Here is a 14,732-nt window from a genome sequence, read left to right as displayed (position 1 = left end):
CAAGGACCTTGGCCCCCACAACCTCCTTATCTTACTCATCTTACTCAGGCATTCCTTCCTACTGACTTCAAGTCACTAGACAATAACTTAACTCTCTCAGCTACTGTTAGCTAAGGAATCCCTAAAACACACTTAAGACTTGTAAGGCCCCTCAGCCCTCTCCTAACCCTCAACTCCCCAAGTCCCTGTGGAGGGAAAACTCTCTCTAGCCATCTTTCCTCTGCTCTCACACCACAATCAACACAGAAGTCGACTTACGTGACCATATGTGTGGGGGTCCTCCCAACACCAAGCAGCGACACCAGCTTGGTGTCCTCCAATTCAGTTCCGACACTATCTACCTGGAAATAGTGTCAGATCCCACAGACTGAGGGCTTAGTGTCCAAGGCATTCCCCCTCCACCAGTCACAAGTCCAGGCCTCCAGAACTTCTGACCAACCAGCTTCCACTGGGGTTCTCCTCTCTGTGGGTTCAATTAATTTGCTGGAGAGGCTCACAGAACTCAGGGGAACACCTACTTACATTTACTGGTTTATTATAAAGGATGCTGCAGACGATACAGATGAAGAGATGTGTAGAGCAAGGTGTGGGAGAAGGGATGCAGAGCTTCCACGCCCTTCCCGGTTGTGTGACCCTCCAGGAACCTCCTCCTGTTAAGCTATCAGAAAGCTCACTCAACCCTGTCCTCTTGGGTTTTTATAGAAGCTTCTTGACGTCAGCATTCCTTTCCCCAGGGCAGGGCATAGGGTAGGAACCTCTCATGGGAAGGTCTTTTTTTTTTTTTTTTTTTTTCCGTGAGACAGAGTCTCGCTCTGTTGCCCAAGTTTCAGTGCAGTGGCACCATCTCGATTCACTGCAACCTCTGCCTCCTGGGTTCAAGCAATTCTTCCAGCCTCAGCCTCCCGAGTAGCTGGGATTACAGGCGTGTGCCATCACACCCGGCTAATTTTTCTATTTTTAGTAGAGATGGGGGTTTCACCATGTTGGTCACGCTGGTCTCAAACTCCTGACTTCAGGTGATCCACCCACGTCGGCCTCCCAAAGTGCTGGGATTACAGGCGTGAGCCACCATGCCCGGCCTCATGGGAGGGTCGTAAGGCCCACAGTCAGGCCAAAAAACATTAGAATCCTGCCTTGGGGCAGGTGAAAGGACGGCAGGAGAGAGATAGTTTCTTAAGGCCTGCCCCTAAAGTCTAAAAAGCCCAACAGTCTAGCAAGACTGTAGCAAGGGCTATGGGGGTATGTGCCAGGAACCATGTATGAAAACCAATACATAGACAGGGCACAGTGGCTCGCGCCTGTAATCCCAGCACTCTGGGAGGCCTGAGGCCAACATGGTGAAACCCCATCTCTACTAAAAATACAAAAATTAGCCGGGTGTGGTGGTATGCACCTGTAATCCAGCTACTCAGGAGGCTGAGGCAGGAGAATCACTTGAACCTGGGAGGCGGAGGCTGCAGTGAGCAGAGATCACGCCATTGCACTCCAGCCTGGGTGACAGAGCGAGACTCCATCTCAAAAAACAAAAACAAAAACAAAAAACATATATCCTAACACCACACCCCCTCCTCCACTTTGAGATGTCTCACATTTTTTGGGCAGAACTAACAGTTACCTTCCACGTATTGATTTCCATCTTTGCCTGTAATGCCTGTCTCCCTAAAATGTATAAAACCACACTGTGGCCCGACTGCCTCAGGACCACTTACTCAAGGCTTCTTGGGTTTGTGGTTTTTCTAGGCTACAGTAACTCATATTGCCTCAGGATAAACGTCTTTAAAATATTTTACAGAATTTGGTTTTTCTCTTCACAGAGATGAGGGAGGCAACCATGCAGATTTCTGAGAAAAGAGGGTTGCAGGTAGAGGGAACAGCAAAATACCTATGGGGGCAACCAGATGACGTGGCGCCTTACACAGGTGTAGGGATTTGGGCTTTCATCTGATTAAGACGTTGCTGATACATGTTTGAAAGCCATCACCGGAGGCCGGGCGCGGTGGCTCAAGCCTGTAATCCCAGCACTTTGGGAGGCCGAGACGGGTGGATCACGAGGTCAGGAGATCGAGACCATCCTGGCTAACCTGGTGAAACCCCATCGCTACTAAAAACTACAAAAAACTAGCCGGGCGAGGTGGCGGGCGCCTGTAGTCCCAGTTACTCGGGAGGCTGAGGCAGGAGAATGGCAGGAACCCGGGAGGCGGAGCTTGCAGTGAGCTGAGATCCGGCCACTGCACTCCAGCCCGGGCGACAGAGCGAGACTCCGTCTCAAAAGAAAAAAAAAAAAAAAAGAAAGAAAGGCATCACCGGATGCTGTCTTCAGAATCAACTGTGATAAGCAGCAGGTCCCAAAAGTCAAAAAGAAGACCTTTGCAACTATCCGGGTGAGAATGGCCCAGGGTCCCACGGCCTGAGCTCTTACTGGGTGCTAACATCTTATAGATGTTACCAAATTTAATCCTTACCACCACCCTGTGGGGTGGAGTATTAACAATCCTTTTTTAAACCAAAAAAAATTGAAACTCAGAGAGTTTAAGTCATTTGCACAAGATGTCACTGTAAATGGTGAAACGAGGATGTGGCCAGATTATTCTTTTTTTTTTTTTTGAGACAGAGTCTCGCTCTGTTGCCAGGCTGGAGTGCAGTGGCATGATCTCGGCTCACTGCAACCTCCACCTCCTGGGTTCAAGCAATTCTCTGCCTCAGCCTTCCGAGTAGCTGGGATTACAGGTGCCCGCCACCACGCCCGGCTAATTTTTGTATTTTTAGTAGAGATGGGATTTCACAATCTTGGCCAGGCTGGTCTTGAATTCCTGACCTCGTGATCCACCTGCCTCAGACTCTCAAAGTGCTGGGATTACAGGCATGAGCCACCACACCCAGCTGACCAGATTATTCTGACAAACTGGTCATGCTCTTCATCCTATGGCCCTTTACTCAGGCCCTTCCAAGGGCTACTGCGAGCCTCTCTACTTTATCACTTCAACTACAGTTGCTAGTCACTGCATTGACCTTCTGGTAACACCTATTTACTCTGCCCTGATCTTCATCTCCTTAATCTTCAGGGAGCAAACCTCACCCTCATCTGGACCTTAGAACCCAAACTTGCTGTTCTTAGACTTAGAGTGCTTGACACCCTGTTGCCCCCAGAGGGCACCTGCACTAGCCACAAGTGCCTCCGAGAGGGGCTCCATGTGTCCTGGCCACCAGAAACCCTCTCCCATGAAGGACTCCCATTTCTCTAAGAGCTTGGATTCTTAATGTGTGCCACCTGAGCTGCCACTTAATGCTCTGACCCCTCTTTCTCTTTCCTCATATCAGGGATAGCTGGCTGCCCCATCAAAAGTTTGCTCCTTCTGCCACATAGAGTTAGTGCTGTAAATTACTGCCCAGAGAGGGATTGCATTTTACACACACACAAACACACACAGCATATAGATGGGATCATTCTGCTAGTTATTGGCAAAGAAATATGAGTACAAATAACACATATCACTTCTGGGCCATGATGGTTAAGACGTGAGTTTATTTGCTCTAGCAGCTAGCATTACCCTACAGAGCTACTCAGTAGGGACTTCCTGAATATTTATTTCTATTGTCTAAAACCATCATTAGCATATTCAGCTATAGATTTTTCATATCTCCTCATCCCAACATTTCACAATCCCAGTGAAACAAAAGAAGCACACCCTCATTTAAGCAAAGCCAAGAGCTCCTAAATTCTTCCACATCAAATCATATCCTCTTGTATTTTGTTTCCCCCGACATGATTCCAAGAATTTGAAAGATGTTGTCAACTAACTTTAATTTAAAATTTGAGTTCTTATTTGTTATCAAATGAACAAAGATACTGTTGCCAATCAGAGGTTCTGAACAGCATGAGATTGCCACGATGACCACAGTCGGTTGATAAGTTTAGCATAAAACAAAGAAACTTGATTTTCTTGGCTGTGCAGGTTTGCTGTAGTGAACATGCTTCTCCCATCCAGCTTTTCGAGATACTCAGTGTCTGGTGGATCTCTGGAGACCCTGGACAAGGGACTCTGGTTTGTGGAGCTTACTCCAATACAATTATAACTTTGTGATTACAGCCATAGACACAATTCTTGCTTAGCATACCCCCTGTGATGGCTAATGAGTGTCAACTTGTTTGGATTGAAGGATACAAAGTATTGATCCTGGGTGTGTCTGTGAGGGCGTTGCCAAAGGAGATTAACATTTGAGTCAGTGGGCCGGGAAAGGCAGATCTACCCTTAATCTGGGTGGGCACCATCTAATCTGCTGCCAGCTTGGCCAGAATAAAAAGCAGACAGAAGAACGTGAAAAGACTTGACTTGCTTAGCCTCCCAGCCTACATCTTTCTCCCGTCCTGGATGCTTCCTGCCCTCAAATATCAGACTCCAAGTTCTTCAGCTGTGGGACTCGGACTGGCTTCCCTGCTCCTCAGCCTGCAGACGGACTGTGTGGGACCGCACCTAGTGATCGCATGAGTCAATACTCCTTAATAAACTCCCCTTTATCAATACATCTATCCTATTCATTTTGTCCCTCAAGAGAACCCCGGCTAATTCACCTCCCCAAAAATCAGGTTCTACTGGTTGGCTAGACACAAAAGAGTGCTTAGAAAAACTACCCTAACAATCCCCAACTAGGCAAAATTAAGGCATTCTATGTTTCTCCGGAAGAATCTGGTTTCACGTGTTTAGAAATCAGGAGAAAAACAATGTAAAACTACGATTTTCCTGGACTACCAGATCAAACAGATACCAGCCTGCCTCTCCATCTCAGCACTCACCAGGCAAAGGCAGAGCAGCAATTACGTCAGAAACCTGCCTCCCCCAGGACACAGCAGCAGAGCTGTCAAAGATGGGCAAGGAATCAGGCTGCCCGGAATTCTCACATGCTAAATTGCAAAGGAGAACCAAATGGCAACAAACCAGGAATGATTTCTACTAAAATACCAAAGATAAGGATTTTCTCTGAAATCCTACTAATGTGGATCTGACGACCTTTTCAAACTCCACTTTAACTGTCTCTTTAGTGAGGACAATGTCTAGTAATGTCTTCTTAATCGTGTCCTCCCGGAATTCCAGGGCTGGGGATCGTGCCAGGCGGCCGTTCTTCCCATCCATGTCCATCGTAGTTTTTGTGTTATTAATCTGGGCAGGAGGAAGTCTGAGCCAGTGTTCCTTGACATTTTCTAATTGCCAGAGTCACTGAAGTGCAACTACCTCTCCTTAAAGTCACCAAGGCAACAACTGTTTACCTCTCTCGTCTTAACAAACTGACATCTTTGCTAAAATCCGTCCAAGGCCAAATGGGCCCCCTACAAAAGGGGAAGGGAACATAGAGGAGAAAAAGGTTGTTCAAGTCTGTCCTGAGAGCTTCAAGGCCCTTGGTGTAACCCTCCCCTGTCCTCCCACCCCTAATCTCATAGCCATAAAGGTGAGTGGTATAGGTGAAGGGAACCACTTAGAACATTGTAGTTCTATCTTGCCTGGGCATCAATATCACCTAGGAAGCATTTTAAAAATATAGATGCCTGATATTATCCTCAGTAGCTTCTGATTTAATGGATCTGGGCCAATAAACATCAAAATAGGAAGAATGTAAAAGTTCACAGAGGGTGACCTTGGGCAGAATGGGAGAGAGGCCAGGCCTTTCCTGGGAAGGGACGGGGAACACCAGTTCAGCCTAGGGTAGACATAGTTAATGAGTCAACACATGGCTCAAGCATTTAAAGTTCCCAGTTAACCCAGACTCCTCCACAACCTAGGAAGTCTGCTGCCCAATAACAGCCCAGAGTTACTGAGGAAGTGGCAGGGCCACAGCTTCAATCCAGGGCCCCAGGAATTTCAGGCTACACTGTTATCAACTCTTCTCCTGGATTCAAAGGGGATCGCATCCTCTGAAGAATTCACATTGATTAGCAGGTCAAGGTGAGTTAGTACTGCTGGAGAAAGAGCTAATCGCCATTGCATTGAGGTGGGCCTTTCACTTCTCTCTCCTCCCCACGTGGTGATCTTGCCTTGTCTTTGGTCACTAAATGAAGAGGCAGCAACATGGCTGCAGATCAATCTCTTGGGCAGAGGGGCTGCTACCCTCTGAGCAATCCCAGGTGAAGGCCAGAACTCAACTTCTGCTCTCGGCCCATGTCATTGCCTCCTGGGAGGCAGGGGCTGGTTCTCCGGGGGTTTTCACATTTGCTTCCCTCCTTACCACATAAGAAGACCATTTTATATCTGCACTTTCTGGGTGCTTAATGGAGCACGCTCACCAATGTTTGGACATTTTTCTTTGGGGGACAGATCCACAGAAGTCATCACTCAATGGTTCATCTCAACCCTGAACTGCCTCCCCGCATTACTGTTTCCATTCACTTCAGGTCCCCAAAGGCAGCCCCCACTCCAGCCCATGTCCCTGGAGGAAGCTTCTCAGACTCTCCAGTGAGGAGCTGGCCACCACTGTCGACTTCTACTCACACTCCTGACAGGCACACACACTCTCCTGCACTCCCGCCCGCTTCTCCAGGTGCTGCGTGTGGGAATCTTATTCTTCCAGTCAGAAAAATAAGATTATATCCCTTCTCTGTCTCCTTTTTAGCACTGCCAAGCACAGGATAGGCAAGTGGCGCTTGATGAGGAGAATGTCTGGCTGGCATCCACTGCGGGGACTTGTGGTGTGTGTTGGGGCGGAAGATGGTTAGTTTGTAAACAAGAAAATGGTTTTAGACAGGAACTGAAATCATCAACAAGCATGAAGCACCCGCTGGGTCTGTGGCTCTGTACAGAAAGAAAGGAAGGGAAAAAGTGACGATGATTGCCTCCTGGGGGGTTCCCACGTGCCAGGCACTGTGCCAGCCCAGGACATCCGACAGCTCATTCAGTCTCACCACAGCCCTCCAAGGTCAGCACCGTGTTACCGTTGCCATCTCACAGATAAGAAGCCTGAATCTGAAAGAAGTGAAAGGACTTCTGCTAGTAAATGGCAGGGCCAAGGTTTAAATCCAGAACTGTCTGAATCCAGGACTGGAGTCTTTTTTTTTTATTTCCTGAGACAAACTGTGACTGTGTCACCCAGGCTGGAATGCAGTGGCTCAATCACAGCTCACTGCAGCCTCGACCTCCCAGGCTCCATCGATCCTCCCGCCTCAGCCTCCCAAGTAGCTGGGACTCCAGGCACACACCACGACACCCACCCAGTTTTTGTAAATTTTTGTAGAAACAGGGTTTCATCACATTGCCCAGGCTGGTCTTGTACCCCTGGGTTCAAGCAGTCCACCCACCTCAGCCTCCCAAAGTGCTGGGATGACAGGCATGAGCTGCTGCACCCAGGAAAGACAGCATTCTTAATGCCTGTACTAAGATGATCACCTTGTTTGACCTGTGACTCTTTCAGTCACAGCCATGCCCACCTAACCCTGATAGCAAAGGATTTCAGTGAATGAGGAAGGTCCCAAGCCCAGAGCACACTTAGGATGCTGGACACTTACCATTTTATCTCACTGAATCCTCCAGCAGCCCTGGATCATTGTTAATATTACAGTTGACCCTTGGCATTTACAGAATCAACATTTGGGATTTTCACTTTTGAGAATAACTCCAAAGGTCCTAAACATGAAACAGCCTAAGTCTGCTAAGGAGTAATTATGAAGTGTGTACAGGAAGAAGCTCACAGGCGCCAGTCCTTTCGTATGGAAGGGAGCTCACACTCAGGCTGGAACCTAGTGTGCGGGGGATGCTGTACCCTCCATGTATTAGGAAGTGACAGAAATAACTGTTGGCTTGTGAATTATGGCTCCCAGAGAAACAAAATTGCTAGCCCATGTTAGGCAGGGTTTACACTCAGTGATGAATTTCCTTTAACAGATTTAGAAATCCCTGCTGCCTTTTATTTGTGGAATCAATAAGGAACAGAAATCACTTAGATTTTCAACTTTGCTTAATTGCATCTACAGTATAAGGGGGAATTATGTGCTCTGGTGGCATGTGTGTGATTTTGTCTTCTGTCAAGCAAGAACAAAATGCCTCCTCTTAGACTACTGTACGCAATAAGTGAGATCCTGGCAACAATGACCATAAGGATGTTGATTTGAGAATTGGCAAAGATCTCAGGAAAAATCACTGGTGAACATCAACATTCTGACACACTGTGTCAACATTTTATAGATGAAGGAACTGCAGCTGGGAGAGGCCAGATGACTTGCCCAGGAATGTATTGCTATCATGCCAGTGCAGTACCCTCCCCACAACCCGAAAGCAAGTCCTCAAAACAGTCCCAACTCCTGCATGCTGACCAAGCACAGAATGTGACTTAGGAGGATGGAGACCTAAGAAGGAGGCCCACAGAAGGAAGAGAGCTGCCCCTGGGCTTCCCGCCCTCCCTGCACCTCACCCTAGTGCTGGCCTGGGAAAGGCTGAGCTGTGAACTTGCCTGTTTTGACCACATCCATCCAGGTCAATCAATTCAGTCAACAGGCTGATAACTGTGATAACTGAGCTCAAAACAGTGGGCCCAGAAAAAACTAAAGGGGACCAAGGACCAAGACTGAGAGGGTGAAAGACCCTAAGACAAGGCTCAGTTTGGAGGAATGGTGCTAAATTTCATTTGCACCAAGCCTTGGAGTCAGACAAATCTAGATTTGGATCCCAGCCTTATTATTAATCAGCATGCAATTTTAGGCAAGTTACATGATAGTTGGGGTCTCAGTTTCCTTATCTGTAAAATGTGTGCAAAACCACCTGCTTCACAGGACTGCAGTGAGGGTTAGAAGTAAGGATTGTGCAGTGCCTGGCACGTGCCAGGTGCTTAATAACTGGGATCTGGTAAACCTGTACCTGCCGGGAAGCAGGGGAGGAGGGACAGAAGGCTGGAGCCCAGCTTGACTGCTCTTGGGTGTGGAAAGTCTTCATTTTCACGGATGAGATGAAATTTTTGGAAGTGTATGAATCAGTATTTATCTTTGGCTAAGCACGAGACCTTGATGTTCATCTCAACAAAACCAGTATTTGCAACCGGGCACAGTGGCTCATGCCTGTCATCCCAGCACATTGGGAGGCCAAGGTGGACGGATCACCTGAGGTCAGGAGTTCAAGACCAGCCTGGCCAACATGGTGAAACCCTGTCTCTACTAAAAATACAAAACTTAGTCAGGCCTGGGGCACACGTCTGTAATCCCAGCTACTCAGGAGGCTGAGGCACAAGAATCGCTTGAACCCAGGAAGTGGAAGTCACAGTGAGCCGAGATTGCATCACTGCACTTCAGTCCGGGTGACAGAGGGAGAGACCCTGTCTCAAAAACAAAAACAAAACAAAACAAAACAATAGTTGCCACTTTGAGTGTTAGCTATTTCAAACACTGCTCCACAGCAAAGAGAATAGGAACGTGGGACTCTCGTGGAAGGCAGGGTCAAGGGGGTGTCACTGTGAAGACAGAGCTAACAGAAAAAGCCTGAAACTGGGGCACAAATGCGAGGTCCTCTAACTCTCCAACCAAATCACTGTGTGTCCTCAGAAAAGTTACTTATCCTCTCTGAGTCTCTGTTTCCTCGTGTGAAAAAAAGGGCTTAATAGTCCCTATTTCACAGTTAAGGGAAAGCACAGGGGAAGTAATAGATAGGAGAAGCCTTTAAATTGTTCAGAGGAAATGTTTGTTATTTTAAGTCTCTCCAGACAGTGCTGTTACTTCATCACTTCTGTAGAGCCACAGGAAATAAGGCTTACAGATTAAGTACGCTCCCATTTTAAAGAGGAAAAAGACCAGTGTTCGAGAAACACTTGAGACACTAAAGGTCTCCTCCATTATGAATTGAAGTCATCGTGACTGGTACAGAATCATTTTGTGTGATCATCAAGATGAAAACACAACATTGTTAAATTCTCCCTGAGCCCTTCCACCTCACCCCTGCCAGCCCTCTGCAGCCCCTGCCTGGTAAAGATTTGCTTTCATTTCCACAGAGCAGGTGCTCATGGCCTGAAATAGGAAACGCTGGTAGACCCAATGCCTCACAATGAAGCCTGCTGACTACCCTGGATTTTCCTTCCATTTGGAAAAGAGGCCAAACTCACCGCACCTCCCACCCTCATGCTTAGACCTCTTGCACTGAATGTGCTCAGGGAAGAAAACAGGAAATCAGTCAGATGGTCCCAGAGAGAAACCACGGGCAGGCTGACAGCCCTACGGCCTGGCACCCAGTCTTCATTTCAGAAGAAATGCCCCTGTGCCCGATCGGCAGCACCCCTGCTCAGGGCTGAGAGTATGGTGGGGTTTTCTGGCCTCATCTGTGAGCCTGGGACCAGGAAGACTATTTGCTTGGTGTTGAAATAACGCAAAAAGCGCGGCCAGGAGAGGTGGCTCACGTCTGTAATCCCCGCACTTTGGGAGGCCGCGGCGGGTGGATCACGAGGTCAGTAGTCCAAGACCAGCCTGACCAACATTGAAACCCCGTCTGCACTAAAAATACAAAAATTAGCTGGGTGTGGTGGTGGGCGCCTGTAATCCCAGCTACTCAAGAGGCTGAGGCAGGAGAATCGCTTGAAGCTGGGAGGCAGAGTTTGCAGTGAATGAGATCGTGCCACTGCACTCCAGCCTAGGCGACAGAGCGGGACTCTGTCTCAAAAAAAAAAAAAAAAAAGAAAGAAATAAAAAAACGCAGTAAATACAGACAAAGCACTCCCGCTTCTTTCTTGGTCTGCGAGCAGGCAGTTTATTGAGAGCCACAGTTCCCGTTTCTGTTTTGGCTGCTCTCAACCTTCTGAAAGAGGTGGCAGGTGTGTAGCAAGAGCACGACTAACGTAGAGGACCCGAGCCTGGGCAGAGTGAGTGGGGAGGAAGATGTGAGGCCTGGGGAAAGGGCAATACATGGAGGCAGAGACCATAGCTTGGCTAGGCTGCCCTGGAAAGACAGCGTTCCAGGTCTGAATCCTGCTCCGGAGAGAAAGAGGAGACAATATCAAACAAACCCTCCTGAAATTCGAACCAGTCCTCTGAATCAAACACTGCAAGGTGCATTTCCACTGAATCAAATAAATGCCATTAGCAATTTGAATTAGTTACCTAAGACCCAATTCCCTAACATGACTTTCCTGGCCTGTGATAGCTGCCTTCATGCCCAGCAGGGAATGAAAGACTGAGTCAGGAGGCTGGAAGAATAAACGGTAAAGAACCAATGACACAGATACCAGCAGCAATTCCTGCAAGGGGCCTTCCCTGTGTGAAGGAACCCAGCTCTGAGTTCCTTGCCGCCTCTGAAAAACCGCAGGAGGTTGTTTCACACCCTGAGCCTCAGCTTCCCAAGGACAACAAAAGCTACCATTTTCAGACTGACCATTGCACCCCAGGCATTTTCTCTATAAATGTCTATTACTTCACAGTTCGTGGGAGGCCAATATGACTGCCCTGATTTCTTCAGTAAAAAATCTGAGAGTCAGAAAAATAAAGGTACAAAATCAGTAACTAGTAAGTTGTAGAACCAGGATTTGAATCCAGGATCTGTCTGTGTTTACCTCTCATCTTCAAAGTGAAGAATGAGGAAGAGAAAATAAATCCTTTTATGCCAGGCACAGGGATTCACACCTGTAACCCCAGCACTTTGGAAGGCCGAGGTGGGTGGATCACTTGAGGTTAGGAGTTCGAGACCAGCCTGGCCAACATGGTGAAACCCTGTCTCTACTAAAAATGCAAAAATTAGCCGGACATGGTGGCATATGCCTGTAATCCCAGCTACTCAGGAGGCTGAGACAAAAGAATCACTTGAACCTTGGAGGTGGAGCTTGCAGTGAGTCGAGATCACACCACTCACTCCGGCCTGGGTGACAGAGCGAGACTCCATCTCAAAAAATAAATAAATACTTTTTTTCTACTCTTCTCTCTGCCTCCTCCCTAATCGGGTGGGAACCAATTCAGGGACAGGCTGGGGATTCAATGTCACTGGAAATAAAAGAAATTCACATTAAAATAATAACATACACTTCCCCCCACCAAATTAATAGACTAAAAAATTACAATACAGCGGACAAACTCAGTTTTAAATAACTCATGGAAAAATAACATTGAATGTCTTCTCTGAAGGACAATTTGATTAAATATATCAAAGCATTAAAAACGACCATTCTCTTTTAAGCCAGTAATTCCATCTCAAAAACAGGAAATATTCAGAGAAGTAAAGACTGCAATTTTATGTCAGCCATGCATAGCCTGAAATAACCTCAATTCCCAACTAAAGAGGACAAGTTAAATATGTTATGAAATATCCACACAATGAGTTATGATTTATTTTATTTATTTATTTTTTTAAGACAGAGTCTCATTCTGTTGCCCAGGCTGGAGTGCAGTGGCGTGATCTTGGCTCACCACAACCTCCGCTTCCCGGGTTCAAGCGAGTCTCCTGCCTCAGCCTCCTGAGTAGCTGGGATTACAGGTGTCCACCACCACACCTGGCTAATTGTTGTTTTTTTTTTTTTTTTTTTGAGGCGGAGTCTCGCTCTGTCGCCCGGACTGGAGTGCAGTGGCCAGATCTCAGCTCACTGCAAGCTCTGCCTCCCGGGTTTACGCCATTCTCCTGCCTCAGCCTCCCGAGTAGCTGGGACTACAGGCGCCCGCCACCTCGCTCGGCTAGTTTTTGTATTTTTAGTAGAGATGGGGTTTCACCGTGTTAGCCAGGATGGTCTCGGTCTCCTGACCTCGTGATCCGCCCGTCTCGGCCTCCCAAAGTGCTGGGATTACAGGCTTGAGCCACCGCGCCCGGCCTTGTTGTATTTTTAGTAGAGATGGGGTTTCAGCATCTTGACCAGGCTGCTCTTGAACTCCTGACCTCATGATCCACCCGCCTCAGCCCCCTAAAGTGCTGGGATTACAGTAACAGGCGTGAGCCACCGCACCCGGCCACAATGGGTTATGATTAAATAATTAAAAATAACATTCATAAAAATTTCTTACAGTTTTTACTTTTAAAACATTTATTCACTTACTTATTTTTAGAGACCAGGTCTCACTCTGTCACCCAGGCTGGACTACAGTGGCACAGTGATAGCTCACTGCAACCTTGAGCTCCTGGGCTCAGGCCATCCTCCCTCCTCAGCCTCCCAAGCAGTTAGGACTACAAGCACATGCCACCACACTCAGATAGGGTTTTAAAATAAAAAAAATTGCACTTACATAGAAAACTATAGAAAGTAGTAATAATGAACCACCATGTATCCATTATCTAGCATCAATAATTATCAATTCATGGTCAATACTGTTTTATTAATAGCCACCTATCCCTGAGTATTTTAAGTAAATGCCAGATATATCATTCCATCCATAAATATGTAATTATGTCCTTTTAAAAAAATATGACCATAGTACCATTATCAACTTAATTTTTTTTTCAATTATTGACTTTTTAACAAAACAGGAAAATGCTCACAATATAGTGTGAATAAATAAAGATTATAAAACTATATATTATATAATCTTAGTTGAAAGAAAAAGGGAGGAAGAAAGGAGGGAGGTAAGGAAGGAAAGAAAAAAAGAAGGGAGGGAGGGTGGGCAATTTGACAAATAGTATCAAAGCATTAAAAATGTCCACTCTCTTTTAATTCAGTAATTCTATCTCCAAAAAAGAAATTATCAGAAAAGTTGCCAAAGACTGTAGTTTCACTTCAGTCCACGTATAACCTGAAACAACCTCAAATCCTAACAAAAAGGAATATTTAAATATGTTATGAAATGTCCACGTGAAAGGAAGAAAGAGACAGAGAGAGAAACACCAAAAAAGAAAACGAGAGAAATGCTTATTCACAGACAAAAAAAGACTTGAAGGAAATAAATCTAAAATATTGCCAGTAGTTTGTAATTACCCATGTCATGAGATTTATGTTTGTGTGTGTGTATTTTTTATCAAGGGAAGTCTATTAGATATTTATTATTTCTCCTGCTCTTCTTTTGTTCAAGTTTTAACTTTTCCTCTAGTACAGCTTCCCTGCAGGCCGAAAAACTTCCATTAGTATTTCTTTAAGAGCAGGTCTCCTGGAAAAGAAGTCTCTTGGTTTTCCATCACCTGAAAATATCTTTATTTTGCTTTCACTCCTAAAGAATATTTTTTCTGGATATAAAATTTTGGGTGGATAGTTGTTTTTTTTTTTCTTCCATCATTCTAAAGATGGGGTTTCACTGTCTTTGTCTTTGGCCACCATGGTTTTGGATGAGAAATCGACAGTCATTTGAGTTCCTTCCTTCCTTCCTTCCCTCCCTCCCTCCCTCCCTTCCTTCCTTCCTTCCTTCCTTCCTTCCTTCGGAAATCGACAGTCATTTGAGTTCCTTCCTTCCTTCCTTCCTTTTTCTCTTTTCTCTCTTTCTTGATTCCTTCCTTTCTTCTTTCTTTCCTTCCTTCCCTTTTCTTATGTATAATGTATCATATTTTCATGCTCTTAATATTTTTTAATCCTTGATTTTTAGAAGTTTTCTTATGAGGTGGGTGAGGAGTTGTCATGAAATTTACCCTGGTTGAAATTACTGAGATTCTTCGATGTGTAAAAATATGTCTTTCTTTAAATTTGAAACTATTTCAGCCATTCTTTCTCCAAATATTTTTTTCTGCACCAGTAGTTTTCTTTTTACCTTCTGAGACGGAATTCCAATACCAAGAATTTTCAGCCTTTTGGCATTGTCCCACAGTACCATGAAATGCTTTTCATTTTTCTCCAGTTTTTTGTTTCATAATGTATATTTCATTGTGTATAATTTGTATTGA

At 45.9% G+C, this 14,732-nt stretch overlaps 1 protein-coding gene across 6 annotated transcripts in view; it reads right to left on the bottom strand.

Annotated features, from left to right (window-relative positions):
• Positions 1–14,732, bottom strand: part of ST6GAL1 (ST6 beta-galactoside alpha-2,6-sialyltransferase 1) — a 149,520-nt gene that overhangs the window by 54,293 nt on the left and 80,495 nt on the right. Inside the window, exon 1 of one of the 6 annotated variants that reach the window (XM_033213015.1) lies at positions 523–679. The exons of the other annotated variants lie outside the window; for them this stretch is intronic. The gene's annotated coding sequence lies outside the window, so the exon portion shown is untranslated. Of the gene's footprint in view, positions 1–522; positions 680–14,732 lie in introns of those variants that run through there. 6 annotated transcript variants of the gene reach the window in all.

Source organism: Trachypithecus francoisi, unplaced genomic scaffold (assembly GCF_009764315.1).
Source record: "Trachypithecus francoisi isolate TF-2019V2 unplaced genomic scaffold, Tfra_2.0 Lachesis_group0, whole genome shotgun sequence".
Classification (NCBI taxonomy): domain Eukaryota; kingdom Metazoa; phylum Chordata; class Mammalia; order Primates; family Cercopithecidae; genus Trachypithecus; species Trachypithecus francoisi.
The sequence above is the reverse complement of the archived record's forward strand: the minus strand, read 5'-3'. Positions and strand labels throughout refer to the sequence as shown.